This window comes from Choloepus didactylus, chromosome 7 (genome assembly GCF_015220235.1).
Source record: "Choloepus didactylus isolate mChoDid1 chromosome 7, mChoDid1.pri, whole genome shotgun sequence".
NCBI lineage: Eukaryota > Metazoa > Chordata > Mammalia > Pilosa > Megalonychidae > Choloepus > Choloepus didactylus.
The window spans coordinates 4646188-4671579 of NC_051313.1; the positions used below are offsets into that span (position 1 = coordinate 4646188).

Sequence of the window (25392 nt, forward strand, 5' to 3'; positions counted from 1 at the left end):
ACTGCAGCTGCCCCTGCTACACACGAGTTACAGAAAGAGAATAAATTTCCTGAGTCTTGCTGCAAAGCTGCTTTCCTTGCTTCAACATTTCCCCACATCTCTGTAATGATCAAGCGCTGTCACTGTGGCTTACGGTTATTTGCGTCTATGGCTGCTCCCTCCACGGACCCCAGAGGGCAGGAGTCCACCCACCGAGGGCTTCCCAAGCCTTTCTCCGGACTCAGGGGAAAGGAGCCTTTGAAGAGCAAACAGGGTTGGTGGGAGCTGAGTTCAAAGCGCTCCCCAGCAGCCAGGAAGCCACAGGACTTCAAAAAGGGAGTGTCAGTGAATGTAAACGCTGAGGCCAGGCTCTGGGGCTGGCCCAGCAGGCCTTCCACGTGGGGCTCACACCCCGGAACCCACAAAAACCAGGCAGGCCCGGAGCCTCAGGTCAGGAGGGCAGGGTGCGCGGAGGGAATTTAAAACCTGTTCCAAATGGTTCCTTGAGCCACACATTCTGAGAGATGGTGATAATGGTTTACTCTTCCTGTGGAAACACTTCGATTTTCAGTGCAAATACTGCCGACTTCATAGGATGCTGACACAGAATGCAGCACGACAGACGCTAACGTAGAGGTAACTATTGTGTTTGAGAATGGTTTGTCCACGCGGATGGCATGAAACAGCTAACGGATCACCAACCCTCAGCGGTACAGGACTCCAAACCTCCCACACAGCTAGGATGAAGATCCATTAATGGGGGATTTGTCCCAGTCTTCAGACTTGAAGTCTGGAAACATTTCCTCATAGGAAGACAATGGAATAAGCACATGGCAGTTCCAGTAGTTTGGCTAGCATGACGTGTGGTATATTCTGGATAAAACGGGCCTTTCCTGGCTGCTAAGCCCAGCAACGCAAGTTCATTGTTTCTCTAAGAAAATCATGTGGTCTGAGGTCCCGCTGAGCAAGATGGACATTTAGGAATGTGACCCAGTCAGTACCTGGTCATGGCATGAACCCACCTGGGGCCCAAACCTGAAGGGTCCGCTGGGGGGTGTGAACAGAGAGCACGGGTGTGGGGAGGGGGTGGTTCTCAGGGCAAGGACTCTGGAGACGCCCGTGGGGACGCTCAACAAAGCACGCATGCGAGTCCCCAGGCTGCAGACAAAGCGGTGGCCGTTTATCAGCTCAGGGTTCTGGAGGCCGAGGTCCGGAAGCAGGTGTGGACGGGGCTGCTCCCTGTGCCGTCTGCCGGGGGTCCCTCCTGGCCTTTTCCAGCCCCTGGCGGCTCTGGGCGACCCGGGGCTTGTGGCCGTGTCACCAGCCTCTGCCACATCTCCAGCAGCCCCTCCCTCTGGAGGACCCCTGGTCCAGGCCCCACCTGGGCCACCAGGAGCAGCGTCCCCTCCCCTGGGTCACCTCTTCTACCATCTGGTCATGATTTCAGGTTCTGGGGGTCAGGACACGGACACTGTTTTGGGGACCACAGTTCAGTCCACTGTGGTGCACAAGGTCAAAAACCATTCACGTTTCAGAACAAAGGCTCACGGGAGCTCCTTGAGATCTCAGCCCCTGATGCTTGGTGTTTTAGTCCATGCCCCATGCACAGTCATTTTCAGGAACATGTTTGAAACAGAAAATTCAGGTACTTCTTTCAGAGACATTAGAAAGGGGTGGGAGGACTGAAAGATCTGCATCTTATTGCAAAGCCAGCCTCGGTGGGAGAGAAGATGCAGGTGACAGTGGAGACGCAGCAGACGCTGGGCCCCAGGGACCACCCACCAGGCACGCAGAGAGCTGGGCAGAGTGAGGACCCACCAAGGCTGGGCGGGTCACAGTCAGGCCGCAGGGCCTCCTGGCAGCTCCCAGGCCCACAGCATCCATCTCTGCAGTGGGGCCTCCACGTCTGCTGGCTCACGACCCTGCTTCTTCGGTCAAAGCTGGCTGGACCGGGAGGTGGGGCTCGCCCCGAAGGTGGCCCGTTGCAGGCAGGCCGTGGCCTCAGGCTGCCCCACGGAGGTGCACGCTGAGGGTTCACGGCTGGTGCTGTGAGCAGGGCCCCCCAAAGGCCTGGCCCTGGGAAAGTGGTCTTGTCGGGAAATGGAGAAGTGGTCAGTAAAGGTGAGGCCGAAGCGGAGAAGGGTGAGCCCTGATCCAATAGGATGGTGTCCTGAGGAGAAGCAGAAGGATGGGGGGGGGGGGTGGAGGAGAGAGGGGGAGAGAGTGAGCAAGCACAGATGGCCATGGAGGCAGAGCCTGGAGCCCGAGGGCGCTGGCCACCACGAGGAGCCGGGAGAGGGCCACGGAAGCCCTCCTGGGATGCGGCCCTGTGGACCTGTGATCTTGGACCGCTGACCTCTCAGCTGTGGGACAGCAGGTGCCCGTTGCCTCACAGTTTCTAGCTGGTGGACCTTGGTTACAGTCACCCTGGGGAACTAAGATGCCTGCTGACCCCAATTACAGTCTTCCTTTCAGAGGCTTTACAGGTGAGACCACAAAGAGCCACCAGGAGGGTGGGCTGAAGCCAGCGATGCAGGGGCGGCAGTCAGTGGAAGCCAGGTGGAGGCCGGTGCCCGCGTGGATGGCACCTGGTGGTGAGCCCGGAAGTCCAGGCTGGTGGACTGAGGGGCAGGGGGCAGGGAGTTCCCCTCGGTAGACGTGGGGCTGCTGTTGGGGCTCCGGAGCCACGGTCGGGTGACAGAGGCCATGGCCCAGGGCCGGCCAGGGGCTTTCCACTGCCCACCCCTCCGTGTGCCCGGCTGCGAGACTGCCGCTGTGGTTTTCCGGCTTCCTTAGTCACCCTCGCGTCCTCTTCAACGTCCCCAGGAACTTCACACGGCGAGCTCGTGTCTCTCGCAGCCTGACCGGCCCGGCCTGCACATCCCACGCAGGGGTGAATGAACACGTGATCACTGCCTACTCCCAGCACTGAGGGGAGCCCCCAACCCACCTGCTGGCCCCACAAAGATGCTCGAGCTGAGTGAACACTCCATGGAGGATCTCCTTCGCTGTGCCCCTCACTTCGAGCACGAAAACACTTTCAGTGCCATGTCTTTATAAATGAGCAGCACGTGACTTTGTGGAAAACTCTCCTAATTTCTGAAATATTCATATTTTATAATTATGTACTTAACTGCCAGTTAACACCATTAGCCCTTCTTACCAGTCAAAATGACATAAAAGCGGGCACCCGTCATTTCGTTTCCCTTTAAAGAATGTACTTCCCCCAGAATTGTGATGCTAAAATCGGGTATCAGAAGACAGTTGTTTTTGTTTCGCACCTTCTGCAAATGTAAGGTTTTAAATGGTGGCAGAAGTTCAGATGTCCCCACATGGCTTGCAGCTTACTGGGAGGTGCTGACTCGGGAGGACTGACCGGTGGGGACAGAGTAGGAGGGCGGGAGGGGACGCCCCTCGGGCTTCCCCAGAGACCCCTGTTGGCTTGCGGTGATTGCCCAGAAGAGCTGCCCTTTGAGGGGGGCTGAGCATCCCACCCCGCCCCACCCCGCTCTCCTCAAAACCAAAGGGCCTGACAGGCAACCGAGAAATGGTCTTTAAAGGAACAAGCTCTAGCTTGGAAGCTATAATTGCACCCTAAATTTCAGGATACTGGCGACAGCCTCTCCAGACATAAAGCTGCTGTCAGCAATGTGAGGGGGCAGCTCTCCCCTCGGCCGCGCCCTGCGATGTGCTTTTCACAGAGGCACTGTGACCCCGTGTCTGTAAGCGCACTCAACACACGCAACTTGTGCCTTTGCTTTATTGACACGTATGTGCTGGCAGGTACTGGGATGTACTGGTAGCACTTTGTCTTCTGTAAAAATAATACAGAATTATTAGTCCCATAGATGATATTATTTTCAGGACTCGTAAAGCTCCATTGGCCCCAGGGGACCGGGGGAAGTTCTCAGAAGTTTCCATCGCTCAGCCAGGCTCCGACTTAGTGGGCCGAAAGCAACATCACCTGGGAGGAGCAGGAGCCCCAGAGAGCCAGCTCGGCGAGGCACATGTGGTTTTGCAAGGACACGTGTGGGGAACACGGCGAGACCAAGCACCCACATCAGATCCATCTGGGATCAAATCCGGGTTCAGCAGCAGCCCGGCCTTGGCAGAGTGAGCACACCTGAGGCGGCCAAGAGCCACCGTCTGCAGGTCCTGGAGAAAGGCTGTGGGGTTTGGGTGCTGCGGGCATTCTGGCACCTGGCCCAGCCCCCCTGCCTCTCAGAAGTTTCCGTCGCTCAGCCAGGCTCGTGTCATCCACGAGACAGGAACCCTCTCAGCTCTTCCCGCGGAAAGTTGCTGAGAGGACCACGTGGGTTTTTGCATCTACAGCACACGGAACAATATGTGGGACGTTGGAAGTTGCTCAGCAAATGTTAGGCACTATTTCCCAAACTCCACACATAAATTTTCACAGCATTTTAAAACCGAACACTTACTGGGTGCCAGTTTCAGTGCTGAGGGCTCCGATGGGACCGTCTTGTTTAATTCCCACACACTCTAAGAGGAAACTGAAGGAGCCCCCGGAATGGTCCCCAAACTCGCCTCGGTGGAGCTGGGACGTCACCCTGAGCTCTGAGCCCGGGACACAGATCCACAGGACTTGGCAGCCTCTGCTCCTAACTGAAGTTTATCAAAAAATACCACTGCCAGCGCTCTGAGCAACTACACGGCTACAAGGATCAGAGGATGACTGCAAGCCCCCAAGCAAAGCGCTCAGTAACTGGAAACAGCCGCCAAGCCCCAGCCCTCACACTAGAGGAACTCGGTAATAACCTTGTAGGAAGAGTCCGGGTGCAGAGCCCAGCCTCGGGGGCTGCTTCATTGCTTGAAGACGAAGGGTAGCACCCCCCATCCCAAGCTAGTTTATTTCTATTCAAAGCTATTATCATTCCGATGGCCGTAGGTTTGGGAGGAGGCAATATGTATTCTTGATTGGATTTTGTACTGACACATTTTTAAATGAACAAACATTTTCATTTCTGAATTAGAGTGTATCAAATTCCATCACAGCAGCAATAAAACAAAAGAGGCAGCATATTTAGTGCAGGGCCCCGGGGGTAAATCAAATCACCTTGAAACTCTACACACAAAATCTTCCCAGCAAACTGGAAACGGACTTTTTTTTTTTTTTTTCCCCACTACTTCTGTGTAAACAGATGGCATTTCGATACACGTTGCTGGTCCACATTCTAAAATGTTTCTAGAGAAAGAACTGACGACAAACCCTGCAGTCCCTCTCCCTGGGCTAGGTTTTCTGCTTAGGATAACACCCTATTAATAGCAATGCTTCAAACTGGGCCCAGTCCTCAAATTTCATGCAGCCTGGGTGTGAGGGGACCCACTTTTTTCCTAGGGTTGTATTTGGGGTGTGTATTCATCTTGAAAAGCACTAAAAACATTAAAGTGCTCTCATCAACCCTGCACGGTCCTGCCTCGATTTACCTGGCAGAGGACGGGAAAGAGCTGATAGATTTAACAGCCTCCAAATTCTTATTGCAGACAGTTATTCAAACCTTGGTTTTATTCCGTTTATATAGATAGTTGTAAAAAAAAATCCAGACCTTAGCAAACGGCAATATTTATCAGTAAAATAGGTTTAATAATACTTTTCCATTTACTCTGAACGGTTATTAATGATATCAGAAAGTGCTTTGCCAACTGGGCTATACAAATGAAAAGGCTTACGATTCTATCGGCCTGGGTGACGACGGCTGGCACAAGTAACCCAGGAGCCTGCCCCACACTGGCCTCTGGGTGGTGTGACCCCCACGTGAAAGGAAACGTCTCATTCCCACTAAATCAGCACCGTGGATGCCGCTGGGCTGATTTAGTGGTAAGGACAGGCAGATGTGGTTCCTCTTCCAACGGGGAACCCTTAGATTAATAGCTGAGCAGGCAGAATTTATTTCCATGTAATGACTTCTTGAAGGTGAGTGTAGCAAGTTTCCAGGTGAGGAGAAAGGGCCCTTTGGAAACACAGGTGTGTTTACAGAACCTTTATCCCTTGTCAACCCAGAGCTGAATTGAGTCCTGTCACCCACAATAGGCATGCTCAGGCCCCAGCCCCAGTCCTGTGGGTGTGAGCCCGTGTGTAACCAGGACTCTGAAGACATGACTAGGTGAGGTGCCCAGGCTGAGTGAGGGTCAACCCTAATCCAGGACGGCCGAAGTCCTCCTAAGCAAAGGAAATTGGACACAGAGAGGAAGCCACGGGGAGCAGCCAGAACCTGGGAGAGAAAGGAGAGGACACCGCCATGGGCATCATCACATGACGGAAAAGACAAGAAACCCCAAAGATTGCCGGCAACCAGAAGATGCCAGTCCAGGGGTGAGCCTCTGAAACCGTGAGCCAGTCAATTCCTGTTGTGAAGCCAAGCAGCGGTATGGCGTTTGTTTTAGCAGCTGGGAAACCAAAACACCCTCTTACTGGGCAGCCGGGAGGGACAGCTCTTGACCCGTGGCCAGCCCTCTGTGCCCCTCCCTCCCGCTCTCCTATCCGCATGTGGACTCTGGGCTGAGAAAGTGTCCCCCAGGCTGGGCTGACGGGGTCCCTCTGACCCCTGCCTCGACTGACATGGGAGTGACCCCCCGTTCACTTTCGTTCCTTCTGGAAGGGCTCCTCGCCTCCTGCAGGAATGGAGGCCTCTCCTTTCTGGGCCCCAACGCCATTTGATGGACAATCTGGTCACTTCCTCGCACAGGCCCGGAGGCCTCCCTCAGACCTGTGAGCCCTTGGAGGGCAGGCTCCGGGCTCTCTCATCCCTGCACGGCCAGTGCTGGCCAGAGGGAGTGAGCAGGTGGGCTCCTGGGCAGGTGCCCACGCTTGGGAGGCCCACCCGCCGGGAGCACAGGGAGGAGGACTCTGAGGCCCGATCCAGCCGGGTGGGCCAGAGTGCCGGGGTCAATCAGCCAGCCGGTGCCGGGAGCAGCAGGGCAGGGTGCTGGGGAGGCTGCGGCTCGAGCACCCGAAGGCACCATTCTCCGGGAGCGGGTGCTTGGTGACGCCTGCTGTGTTGGGTGCATTCTGGAGGCAAGTCCTGTCACAGATGAGCCTAGCATGATACATGAACAATGCTCATTTTTTCCCCCTCACCTTCTGTTTTGGAAATCGCCATCTGTACATCCCCTTTCACGGCTCCATAAGGCCTTCCTTTTCCATCCCACCTTCCCTAGCAGCACGGCCATCGTCCAGGGCTTCTGAGCCACAGCCAGGTGGCAACACAGAATCCGTTTTCTTCTTATCAAGTTACAGAAAGTCCCCTCCCTCCACTGTCCTGCACCAACGCTTTACCAATCCCTGTGTCACCGAAGACAGTGTCTGAGTGCGGTAGGTGGAATTATGTGCCCAAACCACAGGCTCGTGGGCCGCACTTCTGTGAGTGTGGCCCAGGGGACACAGCACCTCCGGAAGATGTTACTTTTAGTTAGGGTGTGGTCAACTAAATGAGGCTGGGTCTCAGTCGGATTACTGGAGTCCTTTACAAACGGAAGAAACTCAGACATCGTCAGAGAAAGCCACGAGGCAGAGCCGGAAGCCTGAGGCTGACACACCCAGAAATAAGAAGATGACATTGCCATGTGATGGGAAAGCCAAGGAAGCCCAAGGATTGCCAGCCAGCTTACCGACCCTTCCAACCCTGAGACCGGGAGCCCACACATTCCAGTTGTTTAAGCCAAAACCGATCTGTGGTATTCATCATGGAAGCCTGGAAACAAAACCCTGAGTTAATCTGGGGTGACTTGAGATCAGATCTTTGCAAGCTGGGACTTCATCTGGTCAAAAGATTCCTGGCATTTTGGAGCCTAGGATACTTTATCTGGTTATGTTTAACTGGGAGACCATCCAAAAAAGTTAAGGCTAGGCTTCCAAGCAAGAGGACAATCATGGGGAAGCACCTTGCCAATTCCAAGAAGGCCTGGGCTTCCTTTATTTAAACAACACTGTCCGTGCTCTTTTCAGTTTCATTTGGCGTTCCAAGAACATCATTCCTGATGACCCCTCCTGAACTACCAGCTTTTCTTTTCTCCTTCTTGAACTGCTTTGGATAAACTGACTATCCTGGGTGCAATTCCGATTTGGCTCCCAGTAAGGTTTCCTCATCTATACAGGCAGCTGCAAATATTCCCACATAATCAACCGATTGCTTAATGTGGACTGAATGGAGCCAGACTGAGGACTCTTCTGGAAGGGAACGCTTGGGACTGACCCGGGGAGTAATGGCAGCTCCTTCTGGGGGTCTCAGGGACCAGCTCCACCCGCCAGCAAATGTAGACCTCGGACAGAAATGACGTGGCAGAGCCTGGCAACTCCGGAGGGTCAGCCACGGGGGCGTCAGGTGGGCTCGGCTCAGCAGCAGACCACTGCCACCTGTCTTAAGGGCTCCCACACCTTGGGACGAGCTCGGGGCCCACAGAGGCTCAAAGATGTTAGCATGAGCTGGAGGTGTCGGCCTCCCTGGATCCCCCCAACTACAGTTTAAGAAGCGTCTGTGAGTTTGGATTTATCTGTAGGGGCCCGAGTTCTGAGACCTCCCAGCTGAGTAGTGACTCGACTCGGCGGCAGATTTAGGATTCTCCTGGCCTGTCCTTGTCATCAGGCTGCAGCTCTGACAGTTTAGCTGGGTGAGGACAGCCCAGGATTTGGAGACAGACCGGATGTAAATCCTGGTCTCCCGGCCGCCTGCTGTGAGACTGTGGACATTTGGACCTCTTGGAAGCTCACCAGTTTTCCTATCTGAGAAACAGGGGCAGCAGCACCCTCCTCAGAGGCGGTAGAGCCAAAACCCAGTTTCGTCTGCAAACAGCCGTCTAAGTGTTCCCAAACACAGCTGCTTGATTGCGAGCGTTCTTGCCACAGACGCGGCGTCGTGTCCTCTGACCTGAATTTGGTTGTGACGGACGCACGATTTGCTTCTATTTTTCTCATTTCATGTCAACCTGGCCGCTCGGCCTTCGGTTTGTTTTCCTGTATCAGCGACCAGAGTCCCCTCTGTTCCTCTGGGACTGGGCGGCTTCCCTGGGCCGAGGCTGACCTCTCCCGGCCTGGTGGTTTTCCCGCTCATTAGCAGCCCTTCCTGCTCCCGCCCCTTTATCGCTGGCGGAAGAGACGTGCGGACACAGCGACCCCTCGCTGCACATCCACATGACATCCTGTCAACCTTTCTGTGCTTTAGTTTTCTCGTCTTTAGAAGAGGACGGACAGCGGGGCTACCCCCGAGCGGAGTCGTGAGGACTAAACGGGTAAGTGTCTGTAAACTCCGCAGAACAGTGCGTGGCACATGCATGACTAATGGAAGCCTCTGGTAAATAAGACCGAAGTGCACTGCACAGCAGAGCCTTCAGCAGGAGACGCAACGCAGCGCGGCCTGGAAACAACCCCTCTCTCCCTGGCTCCTTTTCTGCGGTTTGTCTTTCAGCGCCACAGCCAGAAGTGGTAAGAAGGTGGCAGGCAAATCTGGGGATTGGGCCTGAAGGAAAGGTTGTCCAAAAAGTCTGGTTTGGGTGAGGGATGTGGGCTGAGGGAAAAAGCACCCCAGAAGCTCTTGAATTCTGTCTTGTCCACGAGGCCAGGGGTGTCACAGAGGGACGGGGGCCAAAGGTCTGCGCTGTTTCTGCCCAGGGCTGTCCCCCCCCAGGCTGGGGGCGGCACATCTGCAGAGCGACAGACTCGTGATCGTTTGCTAAAAGTGACTCTCGCTCTACCTTGTGGCCAGCACGGGTTCACTGTGGGCCTGCGGCTTATTTAATTTTTTAATTTAAGACCCCTTTTCCAAGGCCTTCCGATGGTGGACAGAGCCTCTCCAGGTAGCCTTTCAAGCGTAAGTCTTTGTTTGTATGGAAGAAGCCACAGAAATCAGAGTGGCTTCCCCTAAGCCACCGCAGACAGGGCCACGTCGTCACCGGTCTGGGGAGTTACCAGCTGCGCGTGCACATCCTTGAAAGCAGAACCCCGTGAGCCTCCGGTGACAGCTGACCGTCCTCGGTGCATGTCCGAGTCCTGGGACTGAGAAAAAGCCTTTGGAAACTTTCTTACCAATTTGTCTGTTGAATCTAATAAATACAAAATTGGGGCTTGAATGTTGTTTGCCTGTTTGGTTTTTTTTTTTTTTTTTTCATTTTCTTTTTCTAAAAATGCATTTTTTATTGTACTTTACAAAAATTTTGGTCTGTGATGATAGGAAATTTTGAAAGCCATGCCTTTGCCACAGCTGGAAATGCACAGGTACCCACCACCTCTGCCCGCGACGGGGCCGTGCCTCTTCCACGGGGCTGGTGCATGGCAGCCTCGCGGTTGAATGAGGTTCGCAGGCTGCCCAGGCAGTGCCTCTGCCCGGGTGATCCTGCTACAGGGTCTGAACCTGAGATCAAAGTGGGGTTGTAATAACACTGTCTTCGCATCCTGGGGCTGCTGTAACAAAGCATCAAAACTGTGTGCCTCAAAACAACAGATGTTTATTCTCTCTTGGATCTGGAGCCCGAAGTCTGACATCCAGCTGTCGGCGGGCCGCGCCCCGTCTGAAACCCGCGGGGGCCATCCTTCCCTGCCTCTTCCAGCGCCTGTGTCTGTTGCTGCCATCTCCAGCCCTCCTTGCAGCCGCATCGCTCCCATCCATCTCGGTCTTCAAACTCCGTCCCCGTGTCTGTCTGTTGTCACTGTAGCCAGTGCTTCAGGATCAAGGCTCACCCCAACCCAGTGTGGCCTCATCTTCAAAGACTATTTCCAAGTGAGCCTCAAAATAACCTGCGGGCTCCCAACATTCCAACAGCACAGACTGTAGGCAGATGACAATTGTAGGTGACATGTTTCAACCCATGACAGAGATTGAGGGGCAGTTGTAATCAGCCAATGTGATTCCCCATTCCTGGTCCTCTCCTCTCCAAGTTCAAGCGGGCCACGGGCTTCCATGTGGGCCACAGGCATCCACGCAGGCCACTGGCATCCACGTGGGCCACTGGTGTCCACGTGGGCTACGGGCATCCACGCGGGCCACAAGTGACTATGCGGGCCATTGCAGGCCACGGGTGTCCATGTGGGCTACGGGCATCCACGTGGGCCATCAGTGTCCACGTGGGCCACGGGCATCTATGCGGGCCATCAGTGTCCATGTGGGCCATGGGTGTCCACTTGGACCACAGGTGTCCACATGGGCCATCGCAGGCCACAGGCATCCACGCAGGCCATCAGCATCCAGGTGGCCACGGGTTTCCACGTGGGCCATGGGCTTCCACGCGGGCCATTGCAGGCCACGGGCGTCCACTTGGGTCTCAGCCCCTCTTCCCTTCTATGATAACTTCCTCTGGCCGCATAAGGTCGCCCGGGGTAACCAAGCCTCTGCTCCGGATCTGACTCTCCCGGCATTCACCCGCTGGGTGCTCCTGCTCAGAACAGTTTCTCCAAGTGTCCCAGCTTCTCCTGCTGACAACCAGGTCTAGCGCTCTGGGGGAGACACCACTGCCTGCCTGTGTATTTTCTCCCCTGCAACTCACACCCAGATGTTGTAGCTGGAGGAGGGAGGTCCCGTGACCTCGGAGAAAGCAGAGCCTCCTCGGGGTCCACAGGGCGACTGAGGACCAGCTGGGGCTTGACAGGACCAGTTCCAGCCAACAGGATGGGGGGCGGCTGCCGGGGGAGGGGTCCCTTCCAGAAGGACAGCAGGAAGGCAACAGTGCCACTCGGAAGAAGGGTGTTTGCTCCTTTGCCTTCCGTTCTGCTTGGAACACTGTCAAGAGGAAATCATTCTGGGAACAGGACCATCTTGTAACTATGAGGCAATAACTCTGGGGACAAAGGCCAATGCACTGAAGACTGGTGTACCAGAGGACGGGCGGGCTGGGTCCGAGAAGGCACCGTTGAGCACTGGATTAACACCAGCAATGCCCACCCTTTGATTTCCTCTTAGGTAAGAAAACAAACTCTTAATTTTTTAAGGGATTGGTCATGTTTTCAGTTACTTGCAGTGCAAAGCTTTCTTACTGATATACTTTTTGAAGTTCTTTTCCCTTCTTCTCTCATGAATCTAGACTTAGTTCTTTTCTCTCTCCCCACATTGCTAAACTCTAGCCTTCCTTCAAAGCTGAGTGTGTAGAAATCATTTTTCTGGAGCTGTCAGTCCAACAAATGAGAAATCAAGGGAGAGAGAAGTTCAGTGATTTGGCCAGGACTTAAGCAGTAAATATTGACCCTTATTGGCCGACTTCGGAGATTCCCAGTCTCCTGGGAAGTTTATCCATGAGCTTACAGTGCATATAGTGGCTCAGGCATAGTATCTTATCTGACCTCACAGCCCCCACACCCAGCACAGTGCCTGCAACCATAGGTTCCCTATAAAGTTTTGTTAAATGAATAAGTGCAGCCCCAACTACAGTATACGCTCCAAGAAACAAGACTTCTTACTGCGTCCTCAGGGCCCAACACAGGGCTTGCACACAGTAGGTGCTCAATAAATAGCTGTCAGATGGATGAATAAATGGCAACTGCTAATGGGTGTGTGATGCTCTATTTAAGCTTTGAGGGATGTATCAGCCAGAGACATCGAACTTCAAAGCATGAAGAGACGGGAGCATGCAACCAGGCTGAACTCCTGCCCTCGGGAGCCGGGCCATGGGGGTGAGGTTTAGATTTCACCACTGCTGGCAGCAGGCTCAGGGGTAAGTGATTTAACCCGTCAGACCCCAATGGCCTGATATACAAAAGCAGGAATAGCAGTGGCACCTCCTTCCAGAAATGGAATCACGGACATAAAACATGCAGCCCTGAGCCTGGCATGCAGAAAGAACTCAACACACGTGGGCTCCTCCACCGTCTGTGTCTACACTGCTTATGCCACTGGTGGAAGCACACTTCCTTCAAGGGATACGGGAAAGGGGTGCAGCTCCAGCCCAGCAGTTTCCTGCAGGTTGATTGATGCAAATGTGGCTCAGGTGGGGGACGGGGGGTTTGGCTGAAGCAGCGCATTCTGCTTACAGTTTGGAGATGGGAGAAACTAAGCAGATGGCTCGGTGACGCTGAGGCCTGGAGCCGACTGTGCTCGAGGCTGTAGCAACGGAACCCCACAGCTGCCAGCGCGGCCGCGCCTCTCTCCAGTCCCATCGAGAGCCACCTCGCTCGAGAGGGGGCAGGAGCGTGGCGTGGAGCTCTGTGAAGTGCAAAGAGCATCCTCCTGTGTTCCTGGCAGCTTGACCCAGAGTGGGGTCCCAGCCATCCTTGGGTAGGGTCATGGTCCCAGGAAGTGATGGTCACACCGGGCACCCATGGGGGGACACCAGAGAGGGGAGGTGTGACAACTTCCAGCTCCCCAGAAGGACATTCTACAACAGATGGCATAAGCCAGGGACGTGGGTCCCAGCAGGCACCTGCACACGCACGCAGAGCCCTGCACCCCAGGCCGAGTGGGCCCAGATGGCAGAAGGTCGCCCACAGGGACAGCAGCCGAACGCATCACCCTGGGTCCTGGCGCAGCCTGAAAGGCCGACAGAGGCTTCCAGGATTAAATCAGCCGAGATATCCCGGTTGGGTGAAACCTCACCCTTTGCTCTGTGCTCATTAGTGACAAGAAAATAAACTGGGCCAGGGAGAGGGCAGTGGGATGGGCAGCCTGAAGGCAGACAAGCCAGGGAGACGCTGAGCAGAAAATGAGCTTATTTCATAGACTTCCTCTCTCGCGCACAGATTCAACTTCAAGTCAGCCAAATCCTGCAGATCTGTGCATTTCCCATACATTCCCCTGCCATCATCCTACAAAGCATGGCGACGTGCAAAACAAAGGGCAAAAGTATCTACACAAATTCCAGATTCTTTTCTTCTTCCACCAATGTAGAAACACATAATGCCTGCTCCCAAAGGAACCCACAGTCCTGGAACAGATGAGAGCACATGCTAAGTTCTATTTGAAAAAAAATATTGTGCGGGGAATAAGGTCCTCACAGCATCCAGTCTGCAGGAGAAGCCTGTTTCACAGGTTTGCAGGGGCCTCCAACGTATCTAGCCACCTTCCGTGGCAGGTAGCCACCTGCTCGCTCTCTTCTGCCATAGAATTTCACCTTCCAGGTCGGGTCCACCTGGGAGTCCCAGGACCTCGCACACAGCCTGGGCCCTCAACCAGCGACTGAGGAACGTGGGGTGGATGCACGCAGCCGCAGGGAAATGGTCACTTTTCGAACATTTTTTGGAGAAGAGGATTTGCGTCCGAGCTCAGTGGGAACAACCCCTTCGCCCGTTCACAGACCACCTGATTCCAATTCATTTCTTCCTGTCCTCCCCACTGGTTTGGGCTCCTGAGTCACAGGCTGCACCCACCAGCCGCAAGGGGCCCCTCTCTAAGTTAAAGGCCCAGGTTCTCCTTGGCGATGTTTAGTTTTTACTGGAGCCCTGAGATCCTGGAGAACAGCCAAAGTTACGAGATTCTCCCATCTGTTGTGTTCCAGGAAACGGCTCATTGCCAGGACCCCCGAGTCCCATGGGACTTAGATAAGACCCCTGGATGCCCCTCGTGCATCTGTGACAAGGCCAGACACAGACCTTCCACTTAGTCAATCTTTGCTGAGCTGCTGGTCCCCACTGATCACGGAAGGAAATGCTCGTTAACCCACCTTGGTGAAGCTTCTCTCCTTCCTCCAGGCCCCACCACCGGGCTTTCCGGGCACCTCCCAGACAAGAGGCTGTTTCATCATCAAACATTCTCGGCTCTGCTCTGTGATCACATCACCCTTTCATCCCTCGTCTCTACAGCCCAAACCCCTCCTGCCCCACTCTTGAGGGGCCTGTGACCTCGTGATCAGCAAGGTGTCCCTACGCAATCGCCACTTTCCCCCTTGCAATAATTCTTCCGAGTAAAGTCTCTCCCTAGAGTCTAGATCTGTTCTTTATTTGATATGCTGCTCCACGCATTGCCGATAGGGCTGGTTTAAGGCCTGATTCTAACCCAGATCCACCCTTCCCCGAGAGAAGCGCTCCAGTCCGGGTCTGTCAGAGGCAGCCACCCTCCCCCCGTTCCAAAAGAACCCCCAGGAAGTCCAGGTCAAAAGGGCCCACCCGGCGAGGTGACGCTGGCTGGCCTGGCTCCCTTCCTTCTTCATTTCTCCAACAATTGACTTTTCCCGTATAAATGCAGCGACTCCGAGCCAGCTCCCAAAGCATTTCCATCTTTTCTTGGGAAGGAGCTCTTGGAAGGCCAGCGATGCTCCGCGCACCAGAAAAGGCCAGTGGGGGAGGGGGGCCCAGAGGGTTCCTCTTTCTTTGGGGACCCCCGGGGGAGTCCTCTCCTTCCCTACTTCAATCCACCCTTGAAAGCAGGTGATCGACAAGGAGCACCAGAACCACTTTTTTCTTATGAGCTCACAGGTGCTGAGGAGACCATAAGAGGAAGTAGTTTGCTTAGAAAAGTCTAATTTTCCAGCCCCAGGTTTATCTTCTCAGGGTGACTCCATCTCCTGCCCCCCAACCTAGACAGAGGTGGGATTTGGGGGTGTCTTGGTAGTTTCCAGAACATCACTGCTTACCGTTCAAGGATGGACACCAGGCAGGCAGGTCCTTGCCGGCTTCCCAGCAGCACCTAATTCGAAATACAGGTGGACTTTTTAAAGAAAGAGAGAAAGGAAGCTTTTCCTGATAGTTTGCCTGCTCGGTAAACTGAGTCCTCGAGAAGAAGTAGCAGTGATTCCCATCCAGAACGGGAAATCGAGGCAGCTCCCCAGCTCCTGACCAAGGCCCACATCTGCCCTTCCTCTTTGGCTTATCAAACCACAGTCCTTCCCTAATTTCCTGGGCTCTGATGTGAGCAGAATAAACCTGTCACCCACGGCCATGTCATCCCAGGGCTTGGTTTCCAGATTTAAGAAATGTTAGCTTTTCAGATTTAAGAAATTTCAGGTCTGAGAATGGACTGCCGGGCAGGAAGAGTCAGCCCTGTGGTGCACACCCAAGGGTGGCAGTGGGCTCCCCTAGGGCTTCAGCTGCAGTCTGGGACAAGCAGGTCACCGGGGCCTGGAGTGCGGACAAACAACAGCCTCGTGGGCACCCTCCATGGGGCAGTGTCTCACTCTGCACCCGACCCCAGCTCGTTGGCCGCTCCTGCACAGTCCACCTACTGCTGGGTGGGTCAGCACAGGCTCCCAGAGCCACGGAAGGACAGACAGGCCAGCAGACGGCTGGGGAGATGGCCATGTGAAGTCCTCATGCTCGTTTCCTCCTCCCTCCTCCCAGGTCCCCCTAAAATGTGCTGATGTGCTGTATCCTAGCTCAGAAACCAGTGGGGCTGAAATGGAGCCGTGGAACAAAATGACAGAAGGACTGGGAAGGAAAAGCACCCTCATTAACAGGCAGTCCCCAGTAAACCAGGGACCCCCAAAGATGGTCCTCTGCAGCGAAGGCAGAGGGAAGTGAAGAGCCCAGAGACAGTCAGTTAGGGGGTGAAATATGTCACCCACCTTTTTAGAGCAGATGCCTGGAATCTAGAGCAGACCCCTGGAATGTTTTGCATCAAAGGAAGTATGTACCATCTGGAATTTAGGGGCAGGAGCCTCCCGGCAGAGGTGTCCAGGGTGGAGTCTCCCCTCGGATGTGTTCCTGCACTCGATGGTGGATGCCGTGCGAGTGAGTGCAGCCAGGGCAGGGCCGGCTGCTAGAGCTGCGACCAGGGCCCGGCCTGAGGCTGAGGTTCCCATGCCCCGGCGTTTCCTCTCTTACAACCGCATATCCTTTAGTTCCTCTCCTCACCACCAACATTCTCACAAAGGCCCAGAAAGACACAGACTCACCAAATACTGAAAACTGAGAAGAGGAGCCCACTCAGCGACAAAGTTTATAGGACAGAAACGCAGCAGACTGAGATCCCCTCGGCCCCACCCGTCCTTCACAGGTGCCCACCTCATCCTGCAAAACCCGACTTGAGCTAACAAGATCTTTCAAAGGCGCCAAAGCCTCCGAGCGCCTTCACGAGGAAGGGCAGGCTGCCTTCTGGCGTCGGAGGCCTTGGTGGCCACGCTCCGGCTGCACCGCGTCACCTCCCGCCGGCCACCGCACGCCCACGCGTGTCAAGAGCTCGCGGATCATTTCCCATTCCAGGCATGTGCTCCGTCGCTGGAGCAGCAGCCACTGGCTGTCGGTGGTTACTGTGGACCTGAAATGCTGTGAGTCCAAGTGACATACACAGCCAGCGGAAAATGCACACTGGAAGGTGCAGGACCAAATAAAGAACGTAAAGCATCTCATTCATAATTTTAAATATGCATTACCTATTACAATGGCAAGATTTGGGATCTGTTGAGTTAAAATGTACTATTGACATCATTTCTCCTGTCTGGTTTAATAGGTTCGCATTTGGGACTCACACTTTCTACCGGCTGTGCTGCCGACTCGCTCCCCTTGGGAATATTTCTGTTTCCATCACCCCCTCACCATCCTCAGGCGCAACGCGGGCTTTGCCGCCGCTGACAGCAGCCTGCGCTGTCGTTCACCTGGCATTTTTAAAATGGACTTGATGTTGACTCGCTTATTTTTCTTAGCATTATCTTAAGCAATAATATTCATGTTTTGATATATTCATATTATTCTTAATGCACTTGTTGCTACATAATAATTAATATATTCCCTTATATGTTATACTTTCACTTTCACATTTATATTTACATTTTTGTTAATGCACAGTAAAATAAATACATGAGTAGTAAAATCCCTCCTCAGTCTGCCCCTCATCACCTCCCGCGTCACGAGGAGCGTCCACTCTGCCCCTGGGGAGTCGCGAGTGTTAGGAGGTTACAGGACCTCAGGCCAGCAGGGACCATCGCGGGTGACCTTCCACTACCCTGTGCTCAAAGGAGGGAGGGGACAGGCCGGCGGCGGAGCCGAGTGCCAGTCGAGGGGCGTGCGTGGGCCGGCGCCCATCTGGAGGCTGTCGGCCTGCTGTTCTCCAGCAGCAGCTGCCCTGTTCCAGCAAACCAGTGAAGTTCTCCTCGACTGCAGCCAAAGGCCATTTTCCTGGGAGTCCAACTCCGAGCTGTGGAACTGTCACAGGATTAAGAAACACCAGCACGTGGTGTTGCTCTGATTCCCTGTGAGGGAGGCCCCTGTGCTGGTGTTTTCCAAAAGAAGAGGCTGTCAACGTCCCAGGGCCCAGCCCGGGTGAGATGCACCATCCAGAGGCCGAGCAGCCGCCCCATCCACACAGCACCTGTGGCCGAGTGACCGACGACAGGCTCTGGGGGGGGGTTTCAAGCATGAGATCGCCAATGTGAAAATGTACATGATGATAAAACACTTTCTCCACTTCCCAGCAGGCTACACGTGTGTTTGTGACAGGGCCCGGGAGGGGCAGAGGAGAACTGACAGCCAGGCATGGGGGTGCTGGGTGGGGATCCCTGACACGGGCAGCTCCAGTGCTGGAGGAACTGGGAGGGGGGCCAGTGGAACGTGATCACGCAGGGAGCTGCGGCTGAGCTGGAGTTAGAACCTGATTCCTTCAGCCACTCCTTTCTCGGGGTCACGGTCTTCAGATCCGAGCCACAAGTGCAGACGGGCCCAAATCCTTTGTGCAAACTGCAGGGAGCAGAGCTGCCTTCTCGCAGGCCATGAGGAGGCTCGATGGGGCCCTGCCCCTGCGGGAGGCCCTGGGACAGCACTGGCCTTCCTGGGGTGGGAGCACACGGCTACCCCAATGGCTCAGGCTGAGACCCCCACTGCCCACAGGCCTGGGCCAGGCTCCCTTCCCCATGTCCACTCGTGAGGCCACAAAAGAAACTTCTGTGGGAGTCAGAGCTGAACTCTCAACGAGGGAGTGGGTTTGCACTTTGCACTGCACGTCTTGAAAATGGAAAGAACACGCTTCGGAAAGCCAGCTCCACACCTATTCGGAGGCAGGTGTCTCCCAGACCACGCCCACCCGGGGACTGACCCATCGCCTTGGTGACAGGCACTTCCTTCCTGGGTTCTGGACTCCCAACAGCCCCCGAGTCCCAGCCGGGGTCCCTCTCCCTGTGTTGGGGGCCCCACGGCTGCTGGCCTCCTCCCCACTGCCCGGGGCTCTCCTGGCTCTGCACTGGCCGCGGCGGCTCCCGGGGGCCTCGGCCGCCCTCGTCTCCCCCGTCTTGCTGCCAGGGACGAGCTCTGCCACCGCCACGGGCCAGACGCGGGGGCCTGTGCTCGCCCCCACATGCCTTCCCAACGGCCACCCCTGCCCAGCTCCGGGGAAGGGCAGCCCTCCGCGCCCGCTGCAGCACCCGAGCCCACCCCTCCGCAGACACACGACAGATACGGGGCGGGAGCTTCACTCAGGAATAGGAAGACTAAGTGGACCTACTCAGTTCCTTCTTGGGGGCCCAGCGGGGTCCCACGAGGTCGCAAGGAAGAGGAGACAAGGGAGCCTGAGCTGGGAGGCAGAGCCAGGGGACAAAACACAGAACGTGGGGTTCTGCAGAGGCGATGAGGCCCTGGGGCTGGGTTGGGGGCACAAACCCCCTGCAGGGAACTGAATCACATCCCCCATAAAGACGCAGTCAAGTCCTGAACCCCAGTCCTCGGTGCGAACCTTTGAGGGTCCCCCATTGCGGTCACCCACTGAGGCCGAGGGACGGAGTCCTGATGTGCACGAGATGCTGGACACGGGAGGGGCCTGAGGGACAGAAGAGCAGAGCGCTCTCCACGGGGCGTCGGTGCCAGGGCTCCGGGCGCCAGGGGACCATGTGTCGGACCCCCGGTCTCGGAACCGCGGGACAAGGAGCTCCTCTCGTTTAGGCCACCCGGTCCTGCACCGTTTGTCACAGCAGCCCTGGCAAACCAAGGCAGCACCCGCCTCATTTGGAGCACCTGCACTTTTGTCAGCTTTGAATATAAGATGCAGTTTGAAGAACGTTTTTTTGCTGCTTAAAAGTGTTGGGAAATCACTAAAGGGGAAGAGGGCTGGACCCAGAGGAGTCACAGAAGCTGGTGACCGACAGAACCGGAGGCAGTGGCCGGGAAGGACGCCGAGCCGCACGCACCTGCTCTTCCGGAAGTCGGGCTCATCCTGGCCCCTGCACCTGCCGACCCTTACCCCTCTGCAACCCAGTCACTGATGCTGCTAAAGAAACCCTGAAACACCCTGCTAGGGTTCTCCACGTGGAAAAAAAATTCCATGAGAGGATGCAATTTCTGTGTTTTGCAGAGCTAGTTTAGGCTCCAAAAGCAAGCCTGTACTTTTGTTTCCTCTTTTGGGTTCACCTTCTCCTGGAGGGGAGTTTGGAATTTGCCGGGTCCTGGGTAGGACCTTTAGGACTTCCTCTCGCTGCAGCTTCCAGCGGCGGGTCGTGCTGCTGTCTCCACGCCCTGCTCCTGCCGGCCGGGGGTCGGTGGGTGCTGGCACCTGGACGCTCCCAGCCGCGGCCATGCCCGGTCCTGTCTCACTGACTCCTCTGCAGGTATCCCAGCCCCCAGGAAGGGCAGGCCCGAGAGGGCACTTGTGGATGGGCCGATAACTGACCGCCGGTCACCATCTTCCTTCTGGGGCCCCTTCCCAGCTCCGAGAAGCCCCAGGTCTTTGCTCAAGCGTCTTCATCACAGGGGCAGGAGCTCAGACAGCCAAGCCCATGGCCGGCCTCCTCCTTCCTCGGGATGCTGGCCGCCTGTGCAGTCATCCGGTCCCCGCTGGGGTGGGGACGGCTGCCTCCGTAACTCCGTCCACTCACCAGAGGCCACCAAGGTTGAGCAGTCTCCAAGCAGTGTTCACAGAACCATGCTGGTTCTGAATCTAAGTGTTGCACACCCAACAAAAGTTAACTGTCTACATTTTCATTTCCAAAAACCCATATTGAGATAACAGCCTTGGGTGAGAATATTCACCGCAGTTCATGGAATTAGCTGAGCAATTATTTAATGCAAAGAAAAGATCCCTGGGGTTGGAGAGTGAGGCAGAACGGGCTCTGGGACCATGTGTCTAAGGACAGGAGGGCAGGTCCAAGGGCAGCTGCGCGTCCAGCAAGAGGCCAAGACCAAGGCCAGGGAGGGCAGACCCTGAGACGGGCAAGGTCAGAGGTCACTGCCACCCGGGGCCTCCAGCAGCAGCCGAGGATCCTGCTCCAATGGAGCATCCCCGAAAGGGGGTTTTTGAGCAAAATAAAATACTAATAAAACCAACTTGACAAAACCTGCAATTTATGATAGAAGTATTCTTAAAAAAAATCCACATCTTACTGACCCAAACAAATACACCAGAAGAAACAGTACAGCCACTTCACCTTAAAATACACATAAAAGTTTGCCTCTCAGATTGGTACAGATTCAAGGAAAAAGCAAAAAGGAAAAAGTTATTGGATGCATTTTAGAGTTTGGGGAGAGGAAGTCAAGGAGACTGATTCTCAGTATTTTCCAAAGCCTGAGCTGCGAGCAGATGGCTGGCTTTCTCTACCCATATGTGCAACATTTGCCTCTTTGACCAACTTTTTTTCTTTTTTTTTTGGTGTCGAATATTCTGCTCCTTTAGACAAATCAAGTTGATGTGCCCATGTGAAGGTGCAAGGAAGAGCGGAGGTCATTTCAGAGCCTTCACTCTCACTGACTTTATTTTTAACATAAAAAATGCAATTTGGGAAACTGACCCTACTTCCCTCCCCACCTAAATGTTTTATCTCTTAAAAATAAAAATAAAGTACTAATTCTACATACAGCACAGGTATCCAAATGCAGCCAAAGTCTCAATTGCTCTAAATTAAATTGTATTCTAAATTAAAACAAGTTACAGAAAGCCTCTCATTGCAAACAGCAGGTTACAAGCTACAAAATCAAAGGACACACAAGCCGTCAAGTCACACGGTATTAATATATCTTCCTCCTGTAGTGAGCGGGATTTTTATGTGCTTGTATAAAAATGCACATCAACCTACCTATGCAAATTTACTTTTCATTATAAAGCAAATGAATACATTTTCTACAATAAATAATCTGCTGGAGGCACAGCCCTGGTGGTGTGGGGTGGATGGGGCAGGGGGGACAGACAGAAGGAAGGACGGTGGGGGGGGTGACCACTCAGGATGCTTCTGCTGATTCACAAGTGATGTGCACGACATAAACTTTTCATCCATCTCTTTCCACAAGGCACCATTGAAAGGAGTATCGTTTTCTTTCCTAGAACACACAGTGTCACTGTAAATTGACACCCATCTTATCAGGTAAGTGGCACCCTGTGTAAAGAGTATGATTTTCAGAGTTCTTACAGGAACCCAAATAAACGGGGGACCTTGCTCTGTTATTTTGGGGACCCTTGGCTACCTGCGGAAGCTACTGGAGGGCACAGGGACCCGCGTTCAGCCATCCACCCCCTCGGCCAGCGCTTCCTGAGGTGCTGTCCCCACACACACCCCCCACTTGCTCTCGGACAGCGGGGCGCTGTCGGGGGACTCGGGGAAGGGGCAGTTTCCTGCTGGGCAGACCCAGGTCTTCTCAGAGGCTGCCACAGGCCAGCCCCAAGGGCACAGCGGGATCCCGGGGCGGAGATGGGGCCAGGGCAGCAGTGCGGAGTCCGGGACCCCCAGCCCAGGCGCAGGCCAGCTCACCCAGAGCTCTGTGAGGGCGCAGGGCAGGGGCGGTGCTGAGTGTGGGCAAGGAGGGCAGCCCCCAACAGGGGCCCTTTCCACGCCGTGCAGGGGTCCCACCTTTCCTAAGGGGGCTGTGGGGGCGGTTAAGGGGCCGCAGCCGAGGGTGGGAGACCAGCTGGGTGACGACGCCTAGGACATCTTGGAGGGGACACGGGGTCCCGGTCGGAGACCACAGCTGCCGTCTGGGTGACGGGGAAGGGGGAAGCACGGGGGCAGCGGAAGTGAGAAGAAGGGGGTTCCACGTCCCCCGAAGACGCACACAGCCACAGGAGGGGAGCGGGGTGCTGGTGTCGGCTGAGGACCTGCTCCGCGCTCCTCAAGGAACCCAGGTGAAGGGGCGCACCTGCCTGCAGGGTCCCTTTGTCTTGGGAGATTATTAACCACAGCCCCTTCCTCGCTCATGCCCTTCTGGTTTGGACAATCCCGTAGGGCTCACGTTTTTGTTACTCCTCAACAGCCCTGAGGTGTGCCAGGCTCCCCAGTTCCCACGCGAAGGAACTGGGGCTCTGAGCCCTGTGTGGTGGGGGCAAGGGGGCCAGGGCGTGCCGGCCCCAGACTGGGGCTTCATGGTGGCCGGAGATGCTGGGGGTGGGGTGGGGGGTAGGCAGCAAGACCCCCTGCCGGGCCCAGGTGGTCCGGCTCAGGGCCCAGCCCCAGGAGAGGCAGGGGTGGGCGGAGGGGCGCGGGGCAGAGCTGCCGGGTTTCACCGGCTCTGCTGCTCGAAGGGCTGCTAGGGCACCCGGGCGGTGGCAGCCGCTGGCTGGAAACTGGGGGAGGCTGGGCCTGCAGCTGCAGCCTCGGGAGCTTCATGAGTCGGAACCCTGGGACTGGCCGACGTGGACATCGCCAGGTGGGGAGTTGCAGGGCACGGGCCGCAGGGAGCACAGGTGGGTGAAGGGGCAGAGAGGCTGGGAGGGCGGCCGGGGGGCTTCTTGAAGTCTCCCCAGAAATCAGTTGTGATTTAGGATGGAAGCAACATGGTCATTATAATGATAGCCTATATATATTTTTTTTAATTCAAGCTTTCAACTAGAGTCACTGCCAATAATTTAATTTTAAAGAAATCACAGTTCATGTCTTAAGCTATTAAGTTAAAAGTAAGGTGAATTAATTGAACAACAAATATCAACAGAGTGCAGTCATCTCATTTTTGTCCACTTAATTTTCTATCCCAATAGGGACTTCAAATGAGATGAGAGGGTTTTTTTTAATGTAATTCATTTTTATTAAAATCATTAGTGACATACAAGGATGTTAACAAAAAATTGCAGTGTTTTTACCATCCTAAAAGACAGCCAAATATCATTCAGGCACCGAGGTCCTGACATGTGAGTTTGGGAGGGGAGGAGGGAGGTAGAAAGGGAAGAAAGAGCATTTCAAAAATTAACACCCCAATGTACATTAAGAAAAACCTAATTTATCAGTGAGAACTTAAGTTCTAGTTGTGCTGTTGCTTCCCGCTTTCAATCCAAAGGCAGCGAGTGCCTCTGGCCTTCGCGGGCCTCCCACCAGCGGTTCTAGAACTTCTGCCACATCAGGATCACTGGAGGAATCGTTGCCATGCAGACTGCCGGGCCCTGCTGCGGGAGCTTCTGACTCAGTGGGTCCGGGGCGGCTGTGAGACCCTGCGTCTCCCATGGGCTCCCAGGTGTGGTCCAGGGACCCCACTTTGAGAACAGCTGTCCACCCAGGAGGGTGTGTGCGACACCACTGGCCCCTGCCTTTTCCAGAATTCCCGTGGCCCACAAACACTGCCCGAGGCTCTGCTCCCGTGGCACTCTGGAAAATGATTCAACGACTTGGCTCCAAAGTGAGGTCCAACTTTTTGCCTCATTGTCTGTGTTCTGAATCCAACACAGCCTAATATTTTGGAAAATGTTACCCTTTTCTGTACCAAGCAAAGTAAATATTTTGTCAGTTGTTAGGGATGAGCTGCAGACTAAGATGGGAGGGTGTATACAAATCCAGCCGGAAGGCTTGCAGCGGCCTCGGAACTTTCTCCAGATTGCGACTTGCAGTGCGCGTCGGCAGCCAGCAGAAACACCAGCCACTCTGTCTGTCAGGAAAAGCCTCAATGAACCTTTTCACGGCAGATTTCTTTTCTGCACCCACTTTCATTATACTTGGCAGAGATGGGAGAAAGGAGAGAGGAAACGCTTTTCTGCCCGTGGGTTCCCTATGAGAATTGTTCTCATATAAATGCCCTAGTTAGAGAACTTTAGAATTGGGAGAACTTTTACCCCCCTCTGCTGTGTGACAGCTGAGAGACCCAGGCCCAGGGAAGGTCAAGGTCATCCATCTGGGGACCCGGCAGGGTGGAGCCAGGGCTGGAGGGGCTTGCAGGCTCCTGACTGCAGGGGCCGAACATCTCCCACCTCAACCCACCGCCCCCCACGCAGCGCAGACCTTCACGAGCTGGTTAAAGAACCAGAGGCAAAGCCGCTCTCCCAATGGTGCACTTGAGGCCATGTTCGCCCTGGACTCCTAACCCCGCGGCTCGGGAGTCCCCGTGGCCTCGCCTACGTGCGGGAGCGCTGGGGGCGCAGGCAGCAGGGAGCTCGGGGGCCGTTTCTCCTCCGTGCCAGGGGGCATCTTCCATCAGAGTGACCTGGGTCCCCAGCAGCGTGTGCAGGTGCAGAGGTCTAGCCGCAATCCTTATGAAGCTGAAATGCACACGTTGCTGATGAACTATCTGGAGAGGGGGTGCAGGGTGAAAGGGGCTCACATCTCTCCTGCACAGGTGAGGCCATGGAGGCTCTCAGGAGCCCCCTCAGGACACTGTCGTCTGTTTAATGGCACACCTATAGACTCCTTCCATCTATGCTCTGTCCTCCATCGTATGGTGTGTTG

The 25392-nt window shown here is 55.0% G+C and overlaps 1 protein-coding gene and 1 long non-coding RNA gene across 7 annotated transcripts in view; one reads left to right on the top strand and one right to left on the bottom strand.

The window, feature by feature from the left end:
- The window catches only part of AIG1 (androgen induced 1), a 231146-nt gene that overhangs the window by 78129 nt on the left and 127625 nt on the right, over positions 1-25392 (bottom strand). The gene's annotated exons all lie outside the window — the stretch shown is intronic.
- LOC119540277 lies at positions 11811-14806 on the top strand. Its single transcript, XR_005218067.1, has 3 exons — positions 11811-11882; positions 12488-12630; positions 14600-14806. It is a non-coding gene; the product is annotated as an uncharacterized LOC119540277 (long non-coding RNA).